General features: G+C 43.0%; 1 protein-coding gene across 3 annotated transcripts in view; it reads left to right on the top strand.

Moving 5' to 3' along the window:
* Positions 1-2,636: 2,636 nt before the first annotated feature.
* USP8 (ubiquitin specific peptidase 8) overlaps positions 2,637-8,734 on the top strand; it is a 36,040-nt gene continuing 29,942 nt past the window's right edge. The window contains exon 1 of one of the 3 annotated variants that reach the window (XM_083475615.1): positions 2,637-2,888. The gene's annotated coding sequence lies outside the window, so the exon portion shown is untranslated. The remainder of the gene's footprint in view (positions 2,889-8,734) is intronic. The other 2 variants (XM_083475617.1, XM_083475616.1) reach the window with 2 other exon arrangements.

Here is an 8,734-nt window from a genome sequence, read left to right as displayed (position 1 = left end):
CAACTGGACTGGACTTAACTGTCAGGGGTCCTTTACCTTTTTTATCTTTATGCATGCCATACCTATATTAGGCATGCTACAGATTGATCACTTGTTTTATAACTGCTATTTTATAATACCATGGAGCATACTGTGTGGTAACATTTCATAAGGAGAAAGGAATCCATAATGTGCTTTGCTGCTGCTTGTATAAGCAAGACTGGTGTGTTTTTATCTGATAAAACCTGAACATAGTTTCTCTCTAGTTCAGGTTTTACTTTTACAGTATGAATAATTATGGAAATATTTGAGAAGGCTTGTAAAGTGGTATTAATTTCTTAAATGAGAGGGATCATATAATGAACTCTGGGCCACTAACTGCTTCACCCTAATGATGTTTTAACGTTGCTGGGTGCAAATAAAATTTCAATGTGGGATGCCTTCTCCATTCCCAAACTGTTCCTAACACTTCTCTGCTATTTTTATTTGGGGTCAGATTATGGACTTTGTTTATGTAGCTTTGCAGCGAGGAGACAAAGAATATGAGTTTAGGACACCCTACCATTGTACTGTAGTCCCAAAGATAAGACTGAAAGCAAATTCCTATAATCAAAATAACACAAAGCTTGTGCCTCCACTTAAAAATTCCACTACATCCCTCTTGTTGACTCAACCTCTCCACCTAGTTCTCCTGTGGAGTTTGCAATTCAAAGTAACCCTTTTCACCCATTTTACAGAGCAATCCCGAGTGCAGAAGCCTACTGTGGAACCAAAGAGAATTAGTAAGCCTCCAATCTAAATACGTTTGCTCAACAACTAGTCCAACTAACTTCAGTAACTATAAAGTATGCTGGGGCTTGCAAAATGTTTTATAACTTTTATTTTGTCTGTTCTTCCCAACATCTATGAGATGGCGATTCACTAGCAAAATGACTGGGCAGACTTTCTGGAAAAGAAAAATTGCAATGTATTGGTTATTTCCAAGAAGCTCAGATCTTTGAGTTTGTTCAGTTATTTTGCAACAGGGGAAACAGAAAGTTTGCCATCTTAAAAAAAGTTGCACAGCGTGGACAGTCTACACCAACGGGGCATTACCAAAAGCTTGTGGGTTCATTATATCACAGGAATCCAGCAACTGCTTTAATTATTGGAGAACTGGAAAGCGAAAAGCAACATTTTAGAAGTTCTCAAAGAACTCATCTACCTTTCTCATAAAACATCAGGGTGCTTTACAACAACATAAAAAGCATAAAAACAAAAAAACCCCTACAGTACATCATACTGTATCTGATGGTTGCCTTTTGCTGCTTGAAGCAGCGCTGTCTGCTTGCTTTTTTAATTTTATTTATGCTTTTCAGGTTTATACATTCACTAATTTTACAATCATTTAAACATTTCAAAACTTGACTTCCTACCCCCTCTTTCTGTGGTTCCTTAAATTTATTTTTAATATCTTCTGCATACTCCAAATTAACTTAATTTGCTCTTTTATTCATCTTCTTTAAAATATATGCTCTTCTGAAACTGCAAGTTATTACAACAATCCTGCCAATGTTCTCATCTGTTTACAATTGATCTGTAAATATTCAATAAACCATTTCCATTCTTTTATAAAGAGTTTGTTATCTTGATTCCTTATTATTCTGGCAAGTTTTGCCATTTCTGCATATTCCAGAAGTTTTTGCATCCATTCTTCCTTTGCTGCTGCTTTGAATTTTGGGGCGAGTAACATTCTTGCCACCGTAATAGCCTACAAGAATAAGTTTCTATACATTTTAGGTAATTCTGTCCCTATAATTAAAAAAAAAAAAAGCTGCTGGTTTTGGTTTTTTACAAAGGTTATTTTGAACATCCTTTTCAATTCATTGTATATCATTTCCCAGTGAGCTTTAACCTTACTCAGGGCCGGATTTAGGTTTGATGAGGACCTAAGGTACTGAAGGTAATGGGGCCCTTTATATGTCCAGCTGTCCTTTGTCAGCAACAAACTGCCGCTGTTTTTTTGTGTTGAATATATGCTATATATGGTAACTTATGGCCCTAATAGGTATCTAAAACCATCTGCACATAACAAAATATGTATTTTATCAAACTAATTGTTGCAAAGTCCATGCAGAATGCAAAGTCCATGCAAAGTGTAGGCACCCTATAGATAGAAATGAGCAAACCAGTGATATTTTAGGGAGCAGGCGGGGCCTATTACATAATAGGAGCCTACACAACACAAAACACTTGCTGGATGTAGGTTTTATTTTATTTTTTATCTTATATTTTTAAAATGTACATCCAGGGGTTTTTTCCCTTTAATTTTTTTTCGGCCCCCCAAGAAAGTGGGGCCCTAAGCTACAGCTTGTTTAGTTTATACGTAAATCCGGCACTTATCCTTAACTACAAGACCACCACATATGATAAAAACCGATAGTTCTTTCCCTATAATTCACAAAAGAAAGCAGTTCTGCTTTCCCAGAAGGACTTAAGGTTTTGGCAGGCGAGGAATCCTTCAGAGAAAAGACGGGCAAACCCCGTCCATAAAGTTCCCCACCTCATATATACACTCTTGAAACCCTGAACAAAAATTAAAAATAAAGATTTGGTGGCTGCTGTTTATCAGTCGGCTACCCCAACACACGCTTCCCTACGAGTAAGTAAGCCATTCCCGCAGCGCAGCCCCTTTGCCAGGGAGGCTGGGCCCGAGCCCGGCCGCTGAGGGAAGAGCCAGCCCTATCCCCGCCCACGGGCCGCCTCTCCGCCGCCTCAGCCCAGTTCCGCCTCGGAAGCGAAGGCCGTCCTCCAGCCCATCTTCCCTCCGCCGTTTCGCCTCTGGGACATGGGCCTGGGCCGGGTCGAAGGGAGGAGGGAGAGGTGGTGGCGACGGCTGCTGCTGCTGCTGCGAGACCCCCGAAGCTCAGGTGAGTGCGCTGGAGCCGAGAGGGCCGGGAAAGGCCTCTGTGAGGCGGAGCGGCCTGCCCTCTTTTACCTCAGGATGGACCCCGGGGTGGGCAAGCTGGTCTGGAGCCCGGAGAACGAGGCTTGCTGGCGGGGGGGGAGGGGGTTCGGAGGGGAGACCCGACACGCGTCTGTGGGGCTCGGCTCACACGAGACGGCGGGGTGTCCGTGTTGGCCGTGGAGGGGCCCTTCCGTGGGTCCGCAAGGAGGAGCCCGGGGTGGCGGCGTTGGGGAGACTCGGGTTGTGAGGTGGGAATGGGCGGAGGCCGCGAGATGACGGGAGGCATAAGGAATAAGGAATTGAGAGAAAGTCCATACCGAGCAGAAAAAGGGGAAATGAAGGGGGGAACCGCGGGAGTCATCTCCCCCCCCCCAACGACGTCCATTAAACTGTCACCTTGGTGAGTGACCTGGGAGGTTGCATTCACACGTTACTCGTGTTTAACCTCCCCCCAAGCGTGATCAGCAGGGAACCGCAGCCAATCCTGGCCCGTTTCCTGGAGCCTTTATGTGACAGGCGTGTTTTCAAATGCCGGTTTGGCCCATCCACGCTGTATATATGCCCTTCTAAGCATATGCTTAAACAGAAATGGGTGTACACATAATAATAATAACAATAGTAATAATAATAGTAGTAGTGGTAATAATAATAACAATTATTTATTTATACATACATACATACATACATACATACCCTGCCCATCTGGCTGGGTTTCCCCAGCCACTCTGGGCGGATCCCAACAGAATATTAAAAACACAATAAAACATCAAACAAAGCCAGTAGGAAGCTTGCAAAACATCATTGGGGTGACTTTACCCATGATGAAATTCACACATGGAGGATCTGACCTGTAGGTGAGTGTGTGTCATGTTCCAGTGTTTGGCTCCTCTTCCTCCATACATGCATTTGTAGTGATGCAGAATTGTCTTACGCTAGTAATGGAAATTCAGGTGCGGAAGTAGTTCTGTGAAGTAAGCGGTGTGTGCTCACAGTTTTAACTTGCGTCTTTGTGGATTTACAGTGAGTAATGCCTCCCAAACCTTTCCATGCGTTGAGACTGAATTTAAGCAGAAGCCAACACCATTGAATGATTGTGCCAATAAGTTGTGCCAAGAGGGAGCGTTCTTGGGATGGCCGTACATGTTCTAGGAGCACGTGAACTTACAGCAGATCTTTCCAAACTTTATGTCGCGACACATTAAGTGTGTCAGCTGCCGTGTGTAGCTGTGTTGTGCGAATGCTTCCTATGCTCCTCCTGGGCCTAGAAAAGGGGTAGTTTAACCTCCGGTTTGCTAGTAAAATGGGAAGCGGGTGGATCTGTGGTCTAAGCCACAGAGCCTAGGGCTTGCCGATCAGAAGGTCAGCAGTTCGAATCCCCGCAATGGGGTGAGCTCCCATTGCTCGGTCCCTGCTCCTGCCCATCTAGCAGTTCGAAAGGATGTCAAGTGCAAGTAGATAAATAGGTGCTGCTCCAGCAGGAAGGTAAACGGCGTTTCCGTGTGCTGCTCTGGTTTGCCAGAAGCGGCTTAGTCATGCTAGCCACATGACCTGGAAGCTGTACGCTGGCTCCCTCGGCCAATAAAGCGAGATGAGCGCCGCAACCCCAGAGTCAGGGGTCCCTTTACCTTCCTAGTAAAACTGAATTACTGTGTCACGAAATGATGCATTTCTAAAAAGTGTGTCACCAACATGAAAAGTTTGGAAAGCTCTGACATACAGGTTCTAGGATCATGAGTACATGGTGGTGTCTTCACATGGGAGACTCCAGGCAGTGAAATTATAGGAATATCATGGACTTTAAAACATATATAGCAGCAACTGTGTAAATACCGAAGGATAAAGTAGCCAGGAGAAAGATGGATGTTGAATTCATAATATTTATACTCTGACAGAGCCGATTGTTGACTGGTTGATACTCTACCTACCTTGTTGACTGTCTGATTATGTTCGTGGCTGGCTATAGTAGAGGTATTGGTTTTGCTAGCTGACTCTTCCTCAGTCTTACGATACAGTATATATCTGGGGAATGTAGGAAGTGTATCCTTGTTTCCTCTTCCTGTGCTTATGTGTTAATGACAGTTCATGTGTAAATGCAAGCAATAAATGGTAAGAACATTGTAGTACTGCTTATTACTTTTAACACCAGCTTCTACACACTTGAAGGAAAGGGCATAATGAAGGAAGGCCAATTGAGAGTATATGGGTAAAAACTGTAGGAAAGGGAAGCAACAGTGACCTTACTGTGGCTGTTTGCTATAGACTTCCAAGCCAGACTGAAGATTTGGGTGATGCCTTCCTACAGCATATTACCAGACATTCAAAGATGAGAGATACAGTAGTCATGGGAGGCTTCAACTACCTCAATATCTATGGGAACTCAAACTCTGCCAAGAATGTAAGGTCCAACAAATTCCTCAATTGCCTTGCTGACAATTCATTTACCAGAAGGTGGAAGAAGCAACAACTTAGACCTGGTCCTCACTAACAGGGAGGAACTGACTTGACAAAATGGAAGTACTGGGAAACTTCAGAGGAAGTGATCATGGTCTCTTGGGATTCATGAAATAGAACCAATGGAAAGCTGGGTGTATTTGTAAAAACACTCTGGATTTTAAGAAGACTGATTTCAAAAAACTTAAGGAACTAAGTGATACCATGGTCAGAAATACTCAAAGAGAAGCGGGTCCAAAATGGATTGGCATTTCTTAAAGATGATACATTGAAGTCACAAAGGCATACAATTCCAACAAGAAAGAAAAGTTGGAGGCATCTAAGGAAACCGGTGTGGCTGCATAAGGAGCTTACAGATGACCCGAGATTTAAGAAGGTCGTGTATAAGAAATGGAAGGGGAAATCACATAGGTAGCCAACAGTTGCAGGGCGAATGACAGGTGGACCAGGCTTGCAAGAGAAGTTAAAAATGTTTTTTAAAGCTTTCTTTGGCTATGTTCAAAGCAGGAGGAAGAACAAGCAAGTAGTAGGCCCTGTGTGTGGAGAAGATGGAGAAATGCTATTTGGGGACAGAGAAGGAAGAACTGTTCAACACCTACTTTGCCTCTTCACCCAGAAGGAAAGCAATGCCCAACCTGGTGATAACAGAATAAATGATTTAAGGAGGGAGCTGCAGCTCAATATAAGAAAAGAGGTGCTAAGGGAACACTTAGCTACTTTAAATGAATTCAGATCTCCAGGGCGTGGTAAGCTGCACCCAAGGGTACTAAAGGAGCTTGTGGATGTAATCTCAGAACCTCTGTTTATAATGCTTTAGAATTTTTGGAGAACATGTGGACTGGAGGCAAGCAAATGTCCCCATCTTCAAAAAAGGGAAAAAAGAAGACCCAGGTAACTACCGACTGATCAGCTGAGCTTGACATTGATACCAGGTAAGGTCCTAGAACAGATAATTCAACAGTTGGTCTATGAGCACTTAGAAAATGATGCTGTGATTACTAAAACCCGGCATGGGTTTCTCAAAAATAAGTCATGCCAGACAAATCTCATTTCTTTTTCTTTTTTTCCTTTTTTTGGATAGAGTTACAAGTTGGTGGATCAGGGGAATGCTGTAGACTTCATGTATGTTGATTTCAATAAGGCTTTTGACAAAGTCCCATGATATTCTTGTGGACAAGCTGGCAAAATGTGGGCTGGACAAGGTAACTATTAGGTGGATTTGTAGCTGGTTGACTGACCTAACCCAGACAGTGCTCACTAATAGTTCCTCAACATCCTGGAAAAAAGTGACAAGTGGTGTTCCACATGGTTCTGTCCTGGGCCTGTTGTTGTTCACCATCTTTCTAAACGACTGGGCCGAAGGAATTGAGAGGATGCTCATCAAATTTGTGGAAGACACCAAGCTGGGAGGGTTAGCTAGTGTAGCAGAAGACAGAACTGGGCCAAAACTAATACAGTGGTACCTCGGGTTAAGAACTTAATTTGTTCCGGAGGTCCATTCTTAACCTGAAACTGTTCTTAACCTGAAGCACCACTTTAGCTAATGGGGCCTCCCGCTGCTGCACGATTTCTGTTCTCATCCTGAAGCCAAGTTCTTAACCCAAGGTACTATTTCTGGGTTAGCGGAGTTTGTAACCTGAAGTGTATGTAACCCGAGGTACCACTGTAAAAGGAATTTCAATAGGGACAAATGTCTGGTTCTGCACTTGGGCAGGAAGAACCTGCTACACCAATATAAGATGAGGGACGCCTAGATTGCCAGTAGTACATCTGAAAAGGATTTAGGGGATTTAGACTACAAGGTTAGGATGAGTCAACAGTGTGATACGGCAGCAGAAAATCTAATGCTATTCAAGACTGCATCAACAGAAATATAGTGTCCTGATCAAGGGAAGCAATAGTCACGCTTTATTCTGCCTTGATCAGACCACACCTGGAATACCACATCCAGCTCTGGGTGCCACACTTTAAGAAGAATATTGACAAGCTGGAACATGTGTAGAGAAGGGCAACCAAGATGATCAAGGGTCTGGAAACCAAGCCTTATGAGGAACAGTTGAGGGAATTGGTTATGCTTAGCCTGGAAAAGAGGGGACTGAGAGGAAATATGATAGCCATCTTCAAAGATCTAAAGGACTGTCAAATGGAAGATGGAGCAAGTTTTTTTTCTCCTGCACCGGGGAGTAGCTCCCAAACTAATGGCTTTAAGTTACAAGAAAGGAGATTCTGAACATCAGGAAGAACTTGCTGATGGTAAGAACTGTTCAACAGCGGAATCAACTGCCTCAGAAGGTTGTACTTTCTCCTTCCTTGGAGGTTTTTAAGCAGACGTTGGATGGCCATCTGTCATGGATGCTTTAGTTGAGATTCCTGCATTGCAGGGAGTTGGACTAGATGACCCTTGGAATCCCTCCCAACTCCACAATTCTGTGATACCTGTTTTGCAAATATAGTGGTACCTCTGGTTACGAACGGAATTCCGGAGGTCCGTTTGTAACCGAAAACTAACCATAACTTGAGACGCCATTAGCAAAAGTGCGCCTCCCTCTGCTCACGCACATCCGACATGCAGTTTCCACTCGCATCCCGGGGCAAAGTTTGCAACCAGGAGCAGCTACTTCCGGGTTACCGGAGCTCATAACCCACAGCGTGCACAACCAGAGGTGTGCGCAACTAGAGGTACCACTGTATGAACAATTACTGAGACCCAATTCATGGTACTTGTGTGCTGATAGTTACTTAAAACAGGCTATGATCAGGTTGCCACATAATATTGGTGTAGTGGAAGTAATCATATGGTCCAGATACTAAAACAACCTAAAACAAAAGTTACTGGAATACTAATGGAATGTAATTAGTATATACTTATTAAATGAAATGAAAACAAAAAGTTTATTTAAGTGCATGACTTCATCTTGCTCTCACATGAAGTAAATTGATAATTTAAAAGGGGGAAGTTAAACACAAAATATATGTTTCCCCAATTCAGCCATACGTGCAGATGTTCAAATGCAACTGTTGTCTATATTTGGGGGGGGGGAATACTTATGATATTACCAATGTCTTCATTTAAAGTCTTTTCCCATGACCACTGGATGCACGGTCGCCATGGGAATTGTTTTCATGTGCCTGTTATCTGCGCAACAGTGAGCAAGCTAAGCTAGCTGTATTTTGATGACTCTGCAGATGTTAGTAGCCTTTAGTAATAGTAATGTTATAAGAGTTATTTCTCTCTGTTTGGATAATACCTACTGCAATACTGCATTTAATCTTAGCAAAACCTAATCACAATGTGCTGCTTAGGTGGTGGAGAAAACATAATGACATGACGTGTTGAACCTTGAAGTTATATTTAGA

Source organism: Podarcis liolepis, assembly GCF_965112155.1.
Source record: "Podarcis liolepis genome assembly, chromosome: 14".
In the NCBI taxonomy this organism is placed as follows: Eukaryota; Metazoa; Chordata; class Lepidosauria; order Squamata; family Lacertidae; genus Podarcis; species Podarcis liolepis.
This window is presented reverse-complemented; position numbering and strand designations above follow the sequence as displayed.